The 21,284-nt window shown below is 49.0% G+C and overlaps 1 pseudogene; it reads left to right on the forward strand.

Annotated features, from left to right (window-relative positions):
• Positions 1-262: 262 nt before the first annotated feature.
• On the forward strand, positions 263-1,499 carry LOC149338479 (uncharacterized; annotated as a pseudogene).
• Positions 1,500-21,284: the final 19,785 nt, after the last annotated feature.

Consider the following 21,284-nt stretch of genomic DNA (forward strand, 5'->3'; position numbering starts at 1 on the left):
CTGCAAACCTAAAACCTGAGCGACGCATTGAGCTATAGCGGTTCAGCGGCCTTGCTCTCATCGCGGGAAGCCATCGTATATAGCTTGTCGCTGCGAATTATCGCCACACGCAGTTAGCGCTTAAAAACCTCAGGAGGTATAAATTAGCCCGTAGTCCTCCACTACGGCCTCCCTCATAGCCCACGTGTCGCTGTGGGATATTAATTCCCACAAGTGAAATAAAATGTTCCTTTATAATGAGTCAAAATCATTAAGCGCAGCAATGGCTTGCATGTTTTTTAAGCAGAACAACTTGGTTTTCAGTACTGATTTATTGTCTCTGTCACAGGACCAGCCACTATATCCGCGGTCGAGAATAACTGTGGCTGAAAGTCTTCTGCTCATCATGGGGCACAGCCTCCACCATGACTCATCGAAAGAAGCAACTACGCATCGAGGCGCATCTACCAGAAGGCACACTTTTGCCTACAACAAAGTATAGATTTTTCAAGCATTTCAGTGGAAACGGTGAGAACAGGAACAAGTATTTCGATTGCAACAACTATATGAACTACATCAGAGCATCAGAAGTGGCACAGATGGTTTGTAAAAAATGCGGCATGTAGCACGACGTTGGTAAACTGCTAAAGTCATCTTCATACTTTTTTTATGATGGACTTGGAGCCAGATATATGACGCACTAAAAACCAGTCAGCTGAAAAGTGCAAAAAATGAAATTTCTTTAGGCATCACTGATATTACTGAGAGCATTGGCTACAGAAAACTTCCTCTTGCACCGGATGACGTAAGCCTGACATTTAATACAGGTGGCGTGATCCCTTTTTGAGAGCAGTAGCTTTTGGATTTGGCCCCTGTTTGCCCAAATTAATGAGATTGCTTATAAAGACAGGATTAAAAAACTTCTACTGGCAGGTTTGTGGTTTGGTCTACGCAAACCTGTCATGAACACCTTCCTCCTGCCTTTTGTGAAAACAATTAATGAACTCTCCGCAACTGGAATAAGATGGCAGAATTCAAAAGGAAATGAAAAAATATCCAAAGATTTTTCTTGCCCGTTCACTACTAACCGTGTCGCCAGGTGTAAATTAATGGGAATAACACAATTCAATGAAAAACACGGGTGCAGTTGGTGTGAAGAACCAGGGGAGGTGGTTTCTCGAGGCAATGGCCATTTTCGAGCTTATCCTGCCCCATTATCTGTGCCCAAGCTGCGCACAAATGAGTCATTTGCTCAGCATACCTGCAAAGCCAGAATGAAGCTAAAATAAAGTAAGCTGTGGTGTCAAAACTAGAAGTGTCTTCACACTTCTTACATATTTTAGCTTTTGTTCTGGCTTTGTAGTTGACTACATGCATGCTGTATGCTATGGTGTGGTGAAAGCCACAACACTCATTTGGCTCAAATCAGGTGTGCACAAAGGCTTTCGTCTGCGCAGCTGCCAAGAAGTAGACATCTGTTGAGCTTGTCTCCCGTTTGGGAGTTGTCAGGACTGCCATGATCACTAAAAGACATAACGTATTGGAAATCAGCTGACTGGCGCAACTGGCTGCCTTTTTATTCTCCGGTGGTGTTATTTGGTTTCATCCCATCCAGAAATTCTCGGCACCGGCTGATGCTTTTTGACATGACGCTTTACATGCTTGGTGAATGTGTCACACTTGAGAGCATGAGAGAATTGAAGCGTCAAATGTTGAGTTTTCTACAGGAATATGAGGATCTGTATGGAATCAGCAATATGACGTACAATTCTCATTTGCTTCTGCATATTGTCGACATGGTTCAGGAGTGGGGTCCATTATGGGGCTATTCAATGTTCCCATTTGAATCAATGAACGGAAGGCTTGCAAGAATGGTAAAGGGCACAAGGTACCCTGAGAGACAAATTACTGAAAAAATATTTTTAATGCAAGCTCTTCCAATTCTGTGGCATCAAGTAAAGAAGCAAAATGCTGGTGCTGACCAGTTGTTCCGAATACTGACGAAATTATATAACCTAAAAAGGCGTTTTGTAGCTACTGGTGGAGCTTTTATGGCAAAGCAGCACTCAAAAGTGACGGTGCAAACTATAGGAAGATGGTAACTGGTTCACTGGTGCTGTGCACAGCTGACTTGGACAAGTCTCGACGGATTAACTCCTCTGTGTACAAAGTATTCTTCCACCGTGGTGTACATTGATGGTGTCTGTGGTCGTGTCAGTGATATGATTGCCGTTTGCCCTGAGGAACATCTGAAATGTGAATGGCAAAGAAGGATTGTGCTGCAAACAGAAATATTCAGAGTTGCCAGGAAGCTGATGAGTGCATTCTGCAATAAGAGTGGTGCTCAATTCGTGCGGGCTGAAAGCACTGGTGAATTCGGAGCGTCAACACTTGCATCATTGAAAAAAATGTGTTGTCATAGCTGGTGAAGACAATACATATTTGTGCACATTCAATAATGAGCTGTGTCTTGAATATACCTAAATGGCATGCCCTGAAGGAGTTGTAAAAAAATTGGTTATTGCCAAGGAGGCTGGATAGCATAATATATTGTTACGAGGTGGCAAGGTGTTGGCATCACCTGATCTGCTGTGAACGCAGCTCATGTGATGCCAATAATATATTATGGCCTGTTTTGCCCTAGCTATGGCCCCTCTATCCCTTCAAGAGTACTAATCTCATCTGCCCACCTGACCTTCTGCTAACCCCTGCCATACTTCCCGTTGGTTGAAATCCACTGTGTTACCATAATCAATGAGTTAGTTACAAATTCATATTTGTGCTTTTACTCAGGCATGTTTGGTTCATCGTTTATGGGGTAGAACGTCCCAAAGCGACTCAGACTATGAGGGACACTGTAGTGAAGGGATCCAGAAATTTCGACCACCTGGCGTTCTTTAACGTGCACTGACGTCGCACAGCACAAGGACCTCTAGAATTTCGCCTTTATCGAAATTCGACTGCCGTGGCCGGGATCAAACCCGCGTCTCTCAGGTCAGCAACCAAGTGCCATAACCACTGAGCCACCGCGGCAGCTGCTCAGGCATGTGGTGACATGTGCTTACTATTGTCAGAGTCTGGTTTTATAGTTTCTCATGACAGCCTTTCAATGCGGCTCTGTGTTTGAGTGCACTCGCAAGTAAATGAAGAAAACAGCATGCTATGAGTAAAAGACTGAATGCAGAGCTCCACAACATACAAATTGGGCTCGACTGTTGAGGATTGGTACAGGGTGTGCTGCCCTGATCTTTTTAACGGTATTTTTGTGATTTGTGTACGTACATATGTGACACCAGCAGCATGCACACAAGAGTATCTTTTATTTACACTACTGTTCTGGCAATAAGATTTCGTGTAATTAAAACAGGAATGGCACAAAGAATTTATTTTTGCAATGGTTCGAAAAATAATGCTACTTTTGTTCTGCCTTTGTGGTTATGTTGTCCCTTGTCTTTCATTGTTAATGTTCTTTGTCTTTTTCATGCTGTTTTTATGTGTACATAACCATTCATTTAGTTAGACTGGGCAATTTTGATGAGGTATGAAGGTGCAGTATATGTTTTGCCATGGCAGCAATTATGTAATGCATTTTTTAATGTATGGCCAGGTCTTAGGCACTTCCTTGTGCTCATGCATTTCACTTTATCAAAAAGGCTGCATTAAAATGTATAAATATTAGTCTGTCAATGTTTACTTTTTATTTCAAGATGTTCAGTGAAGCCTTACTGCAACTGAGACTGCTTTAAGTATGTCTGATAGATACCGGGCACCTTAAGAATTCTCTGCCCGCTCACCTCCGTGGCTCAAGTATATAGTGATGAATATCGCTTTTATTTTCTCTTTTTATTTGTTTCTCTTTATTCCATGTGAATTTCCTGTTGGTTGAAATTGTATTTTGTTATTTTTATTGATGCGTTTTGCCTCTATTACTTCTGTGGTGGAGGTTCGAGCTACCTCTTGGCCTAAGACAATAAGATACCGATTTTAGTAAGAAAGTATACTCATGTGCATAATGTAAAGCTTATGTAGTTTTAATGATTTTTAATATAATTTCTGTTGTCTTTGTGTTCACTCCTCAGTTGCTTCAAAATTAACTGCTGCATGAAAGGCATTCATTTGGCTGCACAGTTCTAACTATTCAATTATTCCGTAATGCTTTCAGTAGACAAAAAAGAAAATTGTTTTTTAAGAAGGCCAGAACAATAAAGTTATGTGCATAAGAAAAAGATACACATTTCTTCGTCACTATACCTTGACAGTGTTCATCAGCGCCACCCACGTTCGTAAGCGGCGTACTTAGAACGTCCCTAGTTACCGCTGGTGTGATGTGGAACGTCATCGAACGGCGAGGGTGGAAGCTGTGTGAGAACCCTCTTATGCTTCCTACGGCGTCAAGGCTGCCAGAACCGAGGCCCTCGCTAAGCAATTAAGCAAACAAGGGAAGGGGAATGAGAGGGGCTCGTTATAAATATGAGAGAAGCCAACAGCCACAGAAACCAAGGGACACAGGGGATTATATTGTTACGGGACGGCGGGCCCGCGCAGAGAAAGCCACACAGGAACGCAGGAGACCCAGGAAAACACAACCGGCCGCCACGATTCCCTTTCGTTCGCTACCTCTCGCGCCAGCGCCGCGCGCTCTTCCCCCGCACTCATCTTCTTCCGCGCAGGGCACTTGGTCGGCGTACGCCGTGCCCTGGGCGTTTATTCCTGTAACACTATATAATAAAATAATAAATATATTTTAAGAAACTGGGACGACGGGAGCAGCAGCAATAATAGTCCGAGACCATCCAGGTCGAGCACCAAAACACACGGCGATAGCGATGCTGCTGAAGCGCATGTTCATCTTCGTCTTTGTCACGCATGTTTGTCTTCTGCTTTACAATGGCCCCCGTCTTCTCTTGTTAAAGACATCATAAATATTTCGTAAGTGTCTTCTAGGTATTAAAAATAAGCATCATCAAGGCTAGCAGCCGAGAACACAACTACTTTTGCCGAACATATCTAAATGGCATCATCACCGCAATATCACCAGCCTGAGTACGGTCACTGTAGGACAAAGGCCCCTCCCACATCTCTCCAATTGACCCGATCTTGTAGCAACCTCGGCCCCCTAATCCCCGCAAACTTCCTAATATCAGCTACCACTCGGTATGTTAATATAATTATGTGTGGTTTGCATTTTGCTCAGTGAGTATAAATTTATTTTATTTCACTCTTTCGCATGCGAAGATGCGTGTTACACTCGTGCAAAGTCGTCAGCTTGGACAACAAAAATATTAACTACGGAAGTAACGGCAAAAGGCTCCTTTCCAAGTACGACGCCCGTACAAGTGCGTGGAGCGCGCCGCGAGCAGCTGTCGCGAAGACGACTCTGTTTGCAAGAACAGGCTCCTGCGATCGTCGACAGCAACTCGGGGGCAAAAAACACGGTCCACTGAATGCTCTTCCTACTTCTGCCTCCTCCCTGTTTCGTTTCTGTCAGAGAACGGGAGATGAGTGCGACAGCTCTTCGCTTGTCTTGCTGTGAATGGCTCGCCATCTTGCATATTTCTCGCCCCGACTGGTGTTTTCAAGAATAGGCGTGGAGAGAACAGTGTCACCTTTGGTGTTTTTCTCCGTATCGGCTGCATTTCGCGCTGTGTGACAGGACACACAAAGCAAGGGAGGCGCGTTGCGACGACAACGCATGAAAGGCGGATGCTCGGGGAGGTGATTTTTCGTCCGTGTCTTCAGGCCTTTGGTTCCGATGGTGCGTTTCCTGCCACATCACCTCGCGTAGGAACCGCGGTCCGCATATGGAGCTGGCCTGGGATGGCTTTTTTTGGGTCTCCGCTGAGACTGCATATTTGGCCATTTCCGCATTTCCATGATGCGCGCTCGAACACGGGTGTTTTAGGCAACGTGGTGCACACGAGATAAAATTGTATCTTAAACTATTATCTGTGAGTCCTTGGTATGAAGACTTCGCATCCTTGTAAAATTATTTCCTTTATTCAAGCATCAATGTAGGTACGGAATATACAAGCATATGCTACATGAATGAACGTATGCGTATACACAATGACTTTGTAGAGATTCAGATAAATCGCAATGAAGTAAAACATCTGACATGTATTTAAATGTATCAGTCTGTGTCTGTGAATATAGATGCACACTCCGCCCTGAGGGCATTACGGCAGGGTGATGTTTCACCAAAAAAACGGTGCAATAGACAACGCAAATATGTCAAGGGGTGGCAAATCATCAAGGATAAATAGAAGTCTTGTAAAATAAGTAACTATCAATATTATCTGACCGGAAGGTAAGCCCACTCAATGCCAATAATTCGCCAGCGCCATAATAGGCGCCTAACCCTTAAACAAAAAGTTTTAGACAGTCTATACATTCTCCATAGACTTCTGTCTATACAGTCTATAGACTGTCTACAGACAAATCCTAGATAAGTCTATAGGCAATACAAATGACATAGACAGTCTATAGACAATGTATAGGTTTATGGCCGTACAGACTTTTTAACACTTTTTTCTGTATAGTGTCTATAGACTATCCACAGACAAAAGCAATATCTATAGGAAGTCAATAGGGCCCATAACAAGTCTATAGACCATTTTTATAAGGGAAAAAAAGGAGAAGAAACACAGTGGTATACAATCTTCACAGTGGAACCCATAGGGGCTGCATGAGCAGAACTATACTCCGTCTCACATGATATTTGCAGCACTACGAAAGGTAGAGCTCTCTCGTCCAATCAGGATGGCGCGCACTACATTAGTGTGTTCCTACGCGCCTGTAGCCCCGCCAATTACTGACAGGTGGCTCCATCCATGTGAAAGAAGGCGTACTAGTAGTTAGCTTCTTCCACCCTCTAGCAGGTGGCGCTTGATATCTTTTTATTCTTTTTTTGGTTTGTTTTTGGACAGGCAGACGCCCGTTCCAAAGGGACTGGCCCCACTTTTTTTTTGTTGCGACCTGTTCTCATCAGTTCCTCTGTTATCGCGTCGCAGTAAATTTCAGTAATCGTGTCATGTGCATATAAATTTATTTACTCCAGCGTGCCGAGGCAGCCGAGTGTCGACGGTGGCGAAATGCAAAACAAGCCCATGTGCTGCGCGAAAGTCAACACACGTTAAACGGGCTCGATCATCTCATCGTCCTCATCACAACTGAATTCAGCACTGCTGGTTGTGTCATCCTCCAGGTTGACAACAATGGCCGGTCCCTGGTCAACAACATCGTCGATGATGTGGTCCAGTTTTCTCATCACATCTTCCTCACTGATAATGTGCTGCACGTAATTCTTCCATTTCTCAACAGTCACTTGCGTGATGCCTTGCCAAACCAGAGGCTCGACGTCTTGGAGCTTAAACGTCTTGTTTTTACTGGCCACGAAACCCTTGACGTCGCTCCAGACAAGCTCTATCGGGTTCAGTTGGCAGTGGTATGGTGGCAGGCGCACAACGAGATGGCCAGCAGCTTCAGCAATGCAGTCGACACGGTATCGCTCCCCACCTGTGTTCACACTGCTGACAAGCTGCATGAGCTCGGCCTTCACCATGCCACTGCTCCACGCGACACCTTTTCCGGACAGCCAAGCCTGTATGTCGTTTTTGAGGCTACTCATCCGCGGCACTTTATCCAGCTTCACAGAATGATATGGCGCGTTGTCCATCACTATAACGCTGCCGGGTGGTAGTAGTGGGCGAAGTCTCCTGGAGAACCAGTTTTCGTAGTGTTCCCCGTTCATTTCCTCGTGGTAATCGCCCGAGTTTTTCTTCGCTCGGAAAACTTCCGCTGCGCCTTCGACAAAACCTTGTTCACTACCGCAATGCGTCACAATAAGCCTGCCACCTTTGCCACTGGGGTTTTGTACACCAGTCGACAGTCCGGATCGATGCGCTTGGTGTGCAGATTGGATGGTGCAGTCAGTCCACACGCGACATCGCGTGTGGCCGGCGTTAACCCACGTTTCGTCGGTGAAGAAAATAGGCCTACCCTGGCGTCGCAGCTCCGCTATCTGGCGCAGGTACCGGCGGCGACACTGCACAATATGCGTCGCTTCGATTAACATCGCATTCCGAGAGCGCTTCTTGTATCGGAAGCCAAGTTTCTTCAACATCCTCTGCATTGTCGTTGCGGACACGGTCGATAGCGCGTCGTTCTCTTCGAAATGCGCAACCACCTTCGCAATAGTTGGAATTTCCCCTCTCTGGAAAAAGGTGTGTACCACCCTTTGCAACACGCTCAGGTCAAAATCGTCCAGCTTCTTCGTCCGGTCGCGGCCTCTTCCGCCAGCACGCTTCTTAGGTGACAACACTCGGAGAGCCTTCAACGTCTCCGTTGTCAACTTGTAAAGCGTTCGCTCGCTCACATGCGTGAGTTTTGCGTCCTCTTGATGAGCGCATTTGTACTCGAACTGCCCCCGCACTCGACGCGAAGCGCTTTAAGAACATTTAAAGGTGCACTGAAGAGGAATCTGAACTCGTCTTTTTGCCGCGGGAACTCGATCTACACGTTCCTAGCATTCTTAGAAACTGCGACTTATTGCCCTGTGTGGCCGATTTCCCTAATTAAATCGAATTAACTCCCGCCTTTTTTTTTTTGAATTCTCCCTCGTACGGCGGGCGGAGTCGACCAACGCGTGGAGTGCCCTTTAGCCAGCTCCGTGGAGGCTTTGTTTTCGCTTCATTTTGTTTTTTAGGTTTCCGTGAATAAATAGTTTCATTTGCAGATAATATAACCGCAAAATAAGCCCACAGAAATAAAAATACGCGCGGACTATTTGCTTCTACGGACTACTACGTATTACTCCGCCGATGGCAGAGCGGCATGCCGCCACGGGACTGGGTGAAAGGCACTCCCCGCGTTGGTCGACTCCGCCCACCGTACGAGGGAGAATTCAAAAAAAAAAAAAGGCGGGAGCCGGACGTTAATTCGATTTAATTAGGGAATCGGCCACACAGGGCAATAAATCGAAGTTTCTAAGAATGCTCGGAACGTGTAGATTGAGTTCCCGCGGCAAAAAGACGAGTTCAGATTCCTCTTCAGTGCACCTTTAAAGCCACCTGCTTCGCCTGCTTGGGGAAACAGCGCACTGTCGGTGTAGAGCACACAGGAGACAACAGACTCGACCGACGCCATGTTGGAAAGTGGCGACGCATCACTACCTTGCAGCAGGCCTCCGCAGAGCTGTGTCCCTACGGGCTTTGTCTGGTAATATCACCAGTGATTGAAACACTCTCTACCATTCAAATATACCTGTCCAAACCATGCTGTAAGTTTCAATGCTTATTGTTTTGATTAATAGTCATACACTCTTCAAATATTCGAGGGACTATTTGCTGTGTTTCTGCAGTCCTGACTGGACGAGAGAGCTCTACCTTCCGTAGTGCTGCAAACATCTTGCGAGACGAAGTATAGAGATATGTCAGCGACTGAGACTACGCGTTGTGGAAGCCGGTTTTATTGGTGTACTGTGCGACACTGCGCGACATTCCGCTCGTTAACACTTGTGGGCCAGCGCAAGTGCGATGGCGGCTCCTTCTGTCTCTGCAGGCGAATTAGTCCGGATAGTGGCGGCGGCGCCCACTGTGCCGTATTCACAGGCTGCGACTGCAGTTAAAAATCCTACTTTAGAATGTTCGGCCGCGTCGACACAAAGGATATCGGAGCGGTTGCTGTATGTTTTGGTGTAATAGCTCGCTCGAGGCTGCCGCCTACCCTGATGGATGCTATCGCTCATATTTCGCTGTCGGGGCTTCTGATGTATGGGACCCTGCGTGCGCAGAGAAATCAAGTAAGTTGTAGGACTTGGGGTTGGAATGGGTGGACTGAGACGTAGCTATCGCAGTAGGGATTGTCCTGTTTCCGTGCGACTCACGCGGAGCGGATGGTGCGTTGAGCCTCTCTTAATTCGATCTCTGTACTATGGGTACCAGTGGCCAGGAGACGTTTCGTGCTAACCGTCCGTGGAAGACGTTGGGCGGAGCTGACAGCCGTGCGTATTAGGATGTCTGCCTGTTGTGTTTGGCGCTGAGTGAGTATGTGGTATGGGAGGTGGTATGTAATGCGGCTAATTATTCATGCATCTGCCATATTGGGGATCTCGCGTTCGACAGCCCATGATTTCGTGCTGCTACCCGCCTGATTAGTGTTGTCTTTGCAAGAGCTGAAGGGTGGCGGTTGCGTCGAGTGTGTTGTATATGAGAAGGCCGAGAATCTTCACCTGAGGCACAATGGGCACTGGATTCCCGTACATATGCAGTTCAATCGGGGGGTCACTGGGGAGTGGTTTCAGCTGCAGGAGTTCCGATTTGTTTGGAGGGCAACTCAGGCCTGTGTTTGCTAAAATGGTGGTGGTATGTCTGTGGCATATTGCAGGATATCCTGGGCTGTTCCAAAGGAGCCTCCCGTTGTCTAGGGGGTCGAACAGGTGTAAATCTAGTAAATTGCTTTTTGAGGAAAGGAAATGGCGCAGTATCAGTACCACATATTATATCGGTGGGCACCTGGACTGCGCTGTAAGGGAAAGGAGGAATGTGGGAGGGAAAGAGCGAGAAAGAGGTGCCGCAGTGGAGGTCTCCACTATAATTTCGACAACCTGGGGATCTTTAAGAGGGCTCACCAGCTACAAGGCAACTCAGATTTGAACTTTTTCTGTCGATAGATGGCAGCCATTGAGTACCCCAAAAAGGAGGTAAGCTCTATTCCCCTCCAGGTGTGTAAACTACACCGCGACACGAAAGTATTCGTTCTTCCGCGTACAAAAAGTAGAGCCCAGAACTCTCTGGCTAAAATTCCAGAGACCGAAGCATAAAAAAAATTGGCAGGGGCTCAGCTTGGTTAAGCCCGGAAATTGCGAAAGCAACTTCATCCGTTTCTTCAGCCAGCATCCGCCGTGTCTACCGCCGCTCTGCGTAGACGGCTGTTGTTTTTGCACCTGAGAGAAGGATGAATAGCTCGCTGCTGTCTCTTACGCGCATTACGACGAGCTTCCCTAGCGGTGGGCGCCATCGTCGCGAAGCAATGTTAAGCCGCTGGTGGTTGGCACAGCTACTGCTTACTAGCGACGTGAGTTGAGCTTAATCTCTTCGGCGTAACGCAACAATTGCGCTCCTAGCGGAGAGCGCAGGAGTTAGGAGCCGGTGAAGGCACCGCCGCTTCCTTCGACGGCGCGATATGGTCGCCCAGCTCTTCGGCGTGACGTCACGCATGACGTCACACGGGGCTCATGGCAGCGCCGCGTCACGGCAAAGGCTTGAAAGTGCAAGCAGTATTGCTTTCGCAATAAAAAGTTAACCCCTCTCAAGCCATTGAGCAAAGAAGGATGTGCGGGTAAGACAATGGACCATTTCCCAGTAACCCACCAATTTAGCGTTTCCGGTTTGGGTCGCCTAAGCTTCTTCCCTTCTTTTCTGCGAAAATTCTTTTACAATGATAGAGTGGGGTTACTGGTTTCGCCTGAGCAGATAGGTGTGGTCGGTTAAAATGGCGGAAGAAGAGGCTTGGCGCATCCACAGGACATTACTGGAAAAAGGTCCATTGTGTTGAACACCTAAGTAGTCAGTCCCCAAATAAAAGGAAAGAACAGAGTTTCTAGCACAAGGCCTCATCACTGGTCTTCTAGCCTGGTGGTAAGCAGAGTAACATACAGCCTCCCATAGTACCACTGCACAAAATACGAAATGCGACAAGCGGACGCAAACCTGAGTAAAGCCCTCAAGGCGGCGCTTCACCTACCACAATCAACATCAACCGACAAACTGCTGGCTCTGGGGCTACACAACAGTCTGGAAGAACTCCAAGAAGCGCAAATAATAGCACAAATCGAAAGACTAAAACTATCGGCAACGGGCAGAAGACTACTGAGCAGATACCGCGGTGAAGCTACAATAAAGGAAACACAAAGCACGAAGACGATACCAGACGAATACAGAAACACCATCAAAGTAGCACCGAGACCAAGGAATATGGACCCGAACCTATGGTGCGAAGAGAAGCAAGAGCGGAGTACGTACAAAGAACACTGGCAATTAGAAACCACACTGTGTACGTAGACGCCGCTACATACACTGAGGACAGAAACCACAAGAAAAGCGAAGTGGCAACGGTGATCAATTCGGACCTAAAAGAAATCACCAGCGTGTCAATCCGGAACTGTACGGTAGTCGAGGCCGAAGAGGCAGCCGTGGCTCTAGCGGCAGCGGAGGGCTACCGATCCAACAGGTCCTTAACCATACTCACCGACTCACAAGCTACATGCCGCAACTACCTAAACGGCAGAATCAGCCATAGCGCGCTCCGCATTCTCCGCTCAAGTGGCAAAACCGAAAACAACCAGGCTAAACACACGATAGTTTGGGTGCCGGGACATACCGACACTACGGGAAATCAGGAGGCGGATAGGATAGCTCGAGGGTACGCAACAAACCGAGCATCCAACAGTCCCGACACCGCTGAGGAACCCGAACCGGTAGCCCAAAGCTATACAGACATTCTTAACTACTACAGAGGGATCTGGTGAACTTGCCCACCCTGCTGAAGGTTCTTCATCCCCAGAAGTCAATGAGCACAACCCAAGGCCGGCAGACGTTGAAGCCCCGATAAAAAATCTGAGGTGTCAGGAAGTGCCCTGTCATCTTCAGTGATGAGTGCAACAGGGTCGTGCAACGAAGATATTGCTAATGGAGGTTCCGCGATCACCACAGTAAAGAACGGCAGTGCAAATGCTGGAATTCAAGGGCGGCGCATTGTTAGCCTTCAGTACCTGTTGAGCAGCTTGCAAAGACCGCCCTCAATGTTCCCTTCAACTGCACTTTGCCGGATATGGCCTGTATGTCTGAAAGAAAGCAAGGTCTACGAAGCACGTTGACTCTTGTATGCAGGATGCGCCGAAGAAAGGATGTCATCCACGCGGACCCGCCATCTGACGCGCAAGCTTCCAGCCGCTGCGGCGACATAAACACATCAGCGGTGTGTGGAATAAGGTCAGTTGGCTGTGGCTCACAAACCTTAACGAACTGCTTGCGTCTATGAACATCCCAAGAATGTCATCGGACACTTACACAAAAATAGAGGACGACGTTGGCCACATATCAATCAAGCCGCCTGGGAGGAAATGAAAAGAGCGGGCGCAGAAGAAGCAAGGCTGGAAAGAGAATGCGGCGACAGTGACGGTGCACCCATGATAGCAGTCATCGCAGATGGTGCGTGGTCAAAGAGATCCTACAAGAACAAATATGACGCTCCGTCAGGCGTGGTGAGTGCACAAATTTATTTACCTGCCATGGCGGTAAAAAGCGCTGCATTTTGTACTTGAAACATTTTACACTTGTTCCTTCGGCTAATTGGAGAGATATGGAAAAGACCAGCATTTTCATAACCTTGTTGCATGAACGGCTAATTGAAGAGATATGGAAAAGACCCGCACTTTCATAACCTTGCTGCATGAACACGGGGCTATGTACCGTTGTGAGCGAAAGCCATCAAACTGCCTGGAGGTAGTTTTAAAGTAGCACTTGAGTAGCAGGCATGATAAGCTGAAATATCTATATGTTCTAGCGATTAGCAGCGCAGCTTCGTGACTAATATTGGTGTTACTCTTCCAGGCTGCTATCGTTGGTCACAGAACTGGAAAGGTCCTGTACCTTGGCGTGAAAAACAAGATATGCGCAATGTGTGTTCGGAGTCCACAAGGTGGCACCCCGAAACAGCATCAGTGCCACAAGAACTGGCAGGGAAGCTCAGCGAGCATGGAGGAAGCTATTGTTGTGGAAGGCTTCAAGAAAAGCGTTGAGCTACATGGCATCAAATATACAAAACTTACTGCTGATGGTGATTCCAGCACTTACAGATCTATCGTAGCAGCAGCACCGTATGGCAACCAGCGGGTTGAAAAAGTTGAGTGCAGGAACCACCTACTTCGAAACTATGCAGCAAAAAAGACAGACCGCTCAGAAGAAGCGGCTAGAACAAATTCCTCCTAAATTAAAAAAAACTATTCTCCAAGCAGCTGTGCGCCTACGGCATGGAGTTGCAACAGCTATAAAAGTTATCAGCTCTGAAGTGGTCTCGTTTTCTGAAAAAATAGACCGTCTTGATCATGACATAAAGAACGGCCCGAATCATGTGTTTGGAGACCACGCTAACTGCGCTGATTACCTCTGTTCCGGAAGGAAAGCGGGAGAAGAAAATATATTCCCTGAAATAGTTTCCTGAAATATTTCCTGAAAGGCATCTTTGAAGAAATTTGTGTTGCCATGAGCAGAGTGGTTGCAAACGCGGCGAGCCTAATAATGGACGTCGATAACAATGCTGCCGAATATTACACCTCCGTTGTGGCGAAATCTGTAGGAGGAAAGAGAATAAACTATTCCTTGAAAAAATTCTACGAGACAAGGTGTTTCGCAGCCTCCTTATCGCTCAACTGCCGAGGAACATACCTCGAAAAAATCGCGCGCAGGATTTCGGGAGGGCAGCTTGTAGGATGCACAGCATCATTTGTGAAGGCACTACTTTCTAGGAGGAATTCAAAGCGAAAGCTACCGAAAAAGAAGATACCAACCACTTCGCGCTCGCTGCAAGCGCAGAGAAAAGGAGCGACATACTGGTGCCGATGCTGATTACGGCTGACCAGACATGGGGCCCGGTGCTTTTTAATCTACTTCCGGCAACTTCCTGAAATTGCTTTCGCTATCAGCAACCAACATCGAAGACCTGCAGCGAGCAACGTCGAAGCAGAGTGGATGCACTCTGTGGAAACAAGAAAGGCGAAAGAGATTGACAGCATCATTGTTTGGTGCTATTTGTAAAATGAGCCCAATGAAGGGATATGGGCGGAAAGTTGGCGACATCCTGTACAAGGAAATAACTTCTGAAGCGATTCGGTGTGGAAAAGACCACAAGCGCTTAGCACTCAAGCAAATCGGGAATGAGTGCAACGTCGTGGTGGATTTGCAACGTCGTGGATTTGCATCGGAGCCGAGCGGTCGCGCTTTTCTGCATCGCGATGTCTGGTCGTGGCAAAGGTGGATTTCCGTGTGTGTATGTTCCCTGCGGCTAGGACTACCTAGCCCCATCACGACGAGGGGCCTGCTGAACCCTGGCGGTTTGGAATTCCTCGCTGCGCAGTAGTAAGTAGGCAAGCTGGCCGTATTTTCCTGACCCGCGTGTAGCATTTTGTGTGCCGCGTTGAGTTAGGAACCGAGCAAACAGAGAAGGCGACCACGTGCAGGGCGCGCGCGCGCCCAGCGTCGCCGCCATGGCGGCAGCGAAAGCGCTTAAGCCTTTTACGTTTTTCGGTCGTGTCCCGCATGGCACAACCACTCTAGAGCTGACTAAGATTTTAGTCAAACGCTTTAACAAGAATGAGCTTGGAGGCGTTCAGGATTTCACGGGAGGAAAGTATGAGGTCTTTCTTAAGACACGAGCTGCTGTGGAAAATTTTTACAGGATCCCGTAGTTGAGGTTAAGGGCACAGCAGTGACCTTTGAGTACAGAGGCACGAGGGCGAAGATGGTGCACGTCTTCGGTTATTCCGCAGAGCACCATGATGTAGAGCTTGCACGCGCTTTTCATTCGTTTGGCAAGATTGTCAGTGTGTCGCGGGAAACAGTGCCGGGATTCCCCACTGTGACCACGGGGATTAGGCGCGTTAAGATCGAGATGAAGAGGGCCGTCCCCAACTTCCTTGAAGTGATCGACGCCACCGTACAATGCGAGTACGAGGGCGTTGTTCGCGTCTGTCGGAAGTGTGGCTTTGAGGGCCACATGGGGGCAAACTGCGAAACTCCGCAGTGTGTTAGGTGTGGGGCCTACGGGCACGAGACCTGCGAGGCCGCGTGTCCGAAGTGCGGCGATGACCACGACGTGCGGGCCTGCAAGAAGCGCACCTTTGCGTCAATTGTGGGCGAAGAATTGTGTGTGCCCCAGACATTGCACCGCGAGCCAAGGGGTGCTGGAGGCTGAATGTCAGACTCTTAGACGATGACCGCGTAGCCCAAGATGTCGCACGTGCGATAAAACAGCACGTCCCCCCATCAATGTCAGCGCAACCTTGGGACGAGATGAAGCAACGCGTTAAGGAGACTTCTCAAGAGTGGGGCGTTAAGTTAGCGCGAGAGGAACGGGAGGAAATTCGAATAGAGTCTGATGGTATTATCGCGCTATCCGCCCCCCTCACGCAGGGACCGAGCATTGCTCCAACCCTGACGGCGCTACGCAAGGAGCTACATCACTTGCGTAAGCGCCGTTGGGACAGGCTGCGTGCAACTGCGCGGGCCGAGCGATGGGAGCGAGAAGCATGGTGTGCTCGACACTTGTTGCGCCGCCGACTCGCGACAAAGAGCGACACGCTCACCGCGGTAGCTGACCCCGTCACAGGCGCTCTAACCAGCGCGGATGGGGTGCTAAGCGCCGCGCGGTGCTTCTATGAGGATTTATACACAGCCGAGCCCTGTTTTTCGGATGAGTCCCTCTAGAAGGCCCGTGCGAGGAGCCCGCAGTAGACGCGACCTGGATATCTGAGGACGAGCTTTACGCGGCGCTACAACTAATGAAGCCGAATCGCTGCCCGGGCACACAAGGACTTCCGCCAGCCTTTTACAAGAAGTTCTGGCCTCTCCTGAAGCGCCCTTTCACGAACCTTCTCAACCAACTGGTGCAGCAAGGTATGAACGAAGGGCTGATCACCCTGCTGTGCAAGGATAGCAGCAAGTCGACTGATCTGAGAGCATAGCGGCCTATAACGCTGTTAAACAGCGATTATAAGCTGCTCACCAAGTGCCTCTCGTTGCGGGTTACGCCAGCTCTCTCTACCATCGTGGGACCACAGCAGGCCTGTTGCGTCCCAGGGCGTTCGGTAGAGCTGCACGGACTGGCGTTGAAAGACTTGTTAACGTGGTTGAGGTCTCGTGACCTGGGGGGCCTACTGCTCTCCCTTAATCAGGAGAAAGCGTTCGGCCGTCTCAACCATAACTACTTGCTCAAACAGCTAGCGCATGCACGCTTAGGGGCAGGATTCATCCAAATGGTGCGAATTCTGTACGCGGCACCGCGCGCGGCAGTAATAGTTCAGGGCCGCATCTCTGGGTGGTTTCCAGTAGCGCGTGGTGTCAGACAGGGCTGTCCGCTCTCTCCGCTTCTGTACGTTCTAGCTATAGAACCCCTCCTGCAACGCCTCGTAGCTGGCACGTGCATTAAGCGCACTGTCTTGCCAGTGGGTCCCCCTGCAGTGCCTGTGTTTGGATATGCAGACGATATCACTATCATCGTCCCGGACGCAGCACCAGCAGCGCGGGCGCTGGAGATAGCTGAGCAGTATTGCGCGGCTAGTGGAGCGCGGCTCAACAAGCGCAAAAGTACCATCATGGCACTACGCGATGAGAGCACGCCAAACCTCCCTGAGGTACCCGCGGTTAGAGAGACGCGCATGCTAGGCTTTTTCTTTGACAGGAACGGACCCTCCGAACGCAACTGGAACCAGGTCGTCACGAAGCTCGCCACGAAAACAGCAGACCTTGGACTACTGCGATGCCCACTCACCGCACAAGCCACCATCATCCGGACCCTGCTGATCACCATCTTCAGTTTCAACGCAAGCATCCTGGATGTCCCCTACTCGACAGCGTTTCGGAGCCCCATATAATAGTAGGAGATTTCAATGCGCATCACCACGGCTGGGGAAGCGCCATTACGAACGTTCGAGGACGGGATATCGCCACGTTCATGGACAATGCAGGTCTTGTTTTGCTCAATGATGGCGCGCCGACATTTCTACGAGGGACTATACCTACAGCAGCTGCCTGGACCTTGCATTTGTATCCAGGCGCCTCTCATCGTTCGCAACGTGGTGTGCTGATATTGAAACTTATGGAAGTGACCACATACCAACGTATGTGCAGCTACGGTGGTTTCACCGTCTTCCAAATGCCAAAATACGTTGCACCGACTGGAGTGCTTTCCGCATTGCTCTAGAAGAAACCTGTGGTAACCTCGCTGATCCAACAGATGTGGAACAGCGTATTATTTTGGCCATGCAAGATACAACGCGCAACATCTCAGCGCCCAATTCCACAGCTCCAGTGGATGTGATCTACGCGCAGCTTCGGGCGATTCGTCGGCGCGCAGAAAGAAAATACCGGAGGACAAAGGATGTCTCGGATCTCCGGGCCTCTCGACGTGCCCAGAAGCAAATACAGCGCTATTTGGAGAACCTAGGCAAACAACGGTGGCGGTCATTTTGCAGCAGATTGGATCCCCGCAAACCACTCTCCAAAATCTGGCACGTCGTTCGAGCACTGCCGACATTTCCCCAGCAGAAACACCCTTTCCGTGCATTGGCACTTTATGAAAGACGGCAAGAACTAGAGGTGGCAGAGGATTTCTGTTCGAGAATTGCCGGAAGCGCTTCTTCACCTCGGCACGATGGACGATCGACTGGACATCCCCTTCACAATTCAAGAACTGAAAGCGGCTCTTTCTGCTTGTACGCATCCTTCGTCCCCAGGACCTGATGGAATAACATACAATGCGCTTCGTCATCTAGGCCCACAGGTAATGGAAGCCCTCTTAACATTGTTCAACCACTCTTGGGCCTCTGCCACTGTTCCACAGCAGTGGAAAAGAAGCCGCATTGTGGCCTTGCTCAAACCAGGGAAATCGCCACTCGACTTGGCATCCTACAGACCAGTAGCTCTGGCAAGTTGTATTGGCAAGACGATGGAGCGTATGGTGCTAACCCGTCTATAATGGTTCCTTGAAAAACGTGAACTGTACCCTTCCACAATGACGGGTTTCCGCAAAGGCCGGTCTGCCATCGACAGTGTAATTGATCTCGTGTCAACGGTAGAACATGAAAAAAGCCGTCACAGGTTGACTGCTGCTCTTTTCCTCGACATCAAGGGCGCATTCGATAATGTTCAGCATGATGCAGTACTAAATGCACTCGATGAATGTAGCATAGGCGGACGTCTACACAATTGGATTGCAAGCTATTTGACAAACCGGACAGTCTACATGGAGACTCTTGAAGGAGACACAGCAGATCATCATGTTGCTTGTGGTGTTCCTCAGGGAGGAGTGCTTAGTCCAACGTTGTTCAATCTCGTGCTCATTGGCCTTTTCAAACAACTGCCGAAGACTGTTTCGATATCCGCCTACGCAGACGATATTTGCATATGGACATCAAGTGTCACGCGTCCCCAAGTGCAAGCAAGATTGCAGCGTTCGGTTTCCATTACGTCTGCGTACTTGCGCCGTCAGGGGCTTGAACTTTCGCCAACTAAAAGCGTAGCATTGGCTTTCACACGCAAGTTAATGGCGTGGTATCCGGTCACAATCGACGGGCAAATTGTTCCATACGTAACACATCACAAATTCTTAGGTGTTACGATAGACCGTGACCTGTCCTGGACGAAGCACATTTCTGTGCTCAAGAAAAAGCTCGACAGCTTTGTAAGCATTGTGCGGTGTATGGCAGGAAAATGTTGGGGTCCCTCTGAGCGATCTTTACTACATGTGTACCAGGCGCTGGTAGTCGGTCTTCTCAGATACAGTGCACCCGTTCTCTCGGGAGTCAGACTATCAGGCCTGCATGTGCTTGAAAGCGCGCAGGCTCGTGCTTTAAGAGTATGCTTGGGTTTGCCATGTAAAACTTCTACATGGGGCACATTTTATGAGGCCCGAGCCTGCCCAGCACGAATTTATTTTCAACAGGAGCCACTTCGTGTGCATTTGCGGCATCTGACCAGGCATCGTCATCACCCCCTGACCAACATTAGTGCGGCGCGTCCAGATGCAGCCTTTTCCAGAGCCCTTAGGATGCAGCGCAATGCGGTGCCTTCGAACTACGCGCCACACCAGATTGCGGAGGTGCCACTTTGGGCAGTACCAAAACCATCTATACGGACAACAATCCCAGGGATAACAAAGAAGACGCACATTCCAACAGTCGGACTGAAACAGCTGGCGCTGTCATACATTACATCTATGTATACTAACACCCAGCATGTTTTCGTGGACGGATCCGTGACGACCACTTCTTCAGCTGCAGCGGTGATAGTGCCAGGAAATGCCTCATGTCACCGTTTCAGGCTCATGCACAAAACGTCCTCTACGGCAACCGAATTGGCAGCCATACGAGAAGCCGTCCTTTATATTGGTCACCAGCCAGCGCAGCAATGGACTATATTCTGCGACTCGAGATCGTCATTGCAGGTCGTACAAACTTATCTAAAACCAAGGGCATGCGAGCAGCTGGTTCAACAAATTGTGGTTTTGTTAGCCGAAGCTTTCCACCGCGGCCATATCATAAAGTTTCAATGGATACCGAGCCATTGCGGCATAGCGGGAAACGAGCGTGCTGATGCCGAGGCTCGGATGGCACATAGTGATGGTGCTTTCATTGAGATAGCCTTTTCTAGATCAGACATTGGAGCCTTGTTGGCACATTTAATGCAAGCGGCAATGCAGTCGCACTGGCATGATTCGAGTCATCAACAGGACCGCGTCTGTAAGCTTGACGCTGGCTCACGATTACATTTGCCATCTATGGTGGTGCGACGTCATGGGACTTTACTCCACTGGCTACGGCTTGGCGTTGCCTACACCAAACACTATCTTCACAAGATCGGCATCGAAAGTAACCCAAATTGCGCACAGTGCCACACTCCAGAGACTATCGGACACCTTCTTTGCGAGTGCCCGAACTATACTGCTGAAAGAACAACATTGGAGGCGACCGTGAAACGACTGGACTCTCGCCCTCTCTCTGAGGAAACTCTTCTGGGCGCCAGGACGAGACGTTCTGATTGGTGCCGTGTGACAAAGGCCCTGCTCACCTTTTTGTGTGAAACAGGCGTGGATACTCGTCTGTGACCGCCTGTGCACAACCTACATGGTTAATGACATGTGTCGGTGTTTGTATTGCTGACACCAGTTTTACGAGTTTTATGTGCGTCTACTCACCGCGATGCGAGTGCCAGCCAGTGTGGTGTGTGTGTGTGTGTAGACATCACCCGAGAAACTCATTGTATTAAGCCATCATCAGCCTTCATTCGCACTTTCCTTTTCCTCCTCTTCCCTTTCCCCTGTGTGGAGTAGCAGGCCAGGGCCATGCTACCACCGGCCGACCTCTCCACCTTTCCCTCATTAAAATTCCTTTCTCTCTCTGGATGTCCCTGCAGAAGTGAGAAGGAGAGCGGAGAAGTTGATCTTCAAATTCATGTGGCTAGGAGCGCCAGACAAGATCAGACGCGCGGTTGTCAAGCAACCAAGACTCAAGGGAGGACTTGGAATTCCCGACC

This window comes from Amblyomma mixtum, chromosome 6, assembly GCF_055824585.1.
Source record: "Amblyomma mixtum isolate Tamu chromosome 6, ASM5582458v1, whole genome shotgun sequence".
In the NCBI taxonomy this organism is placed as follows: domain Eukaryota; kingdom Metazoa; phylum Arthropoda; class Arachnida; order Ixodida; family Ixodidae; genus Amblyomma; species Amblyomma mixtum.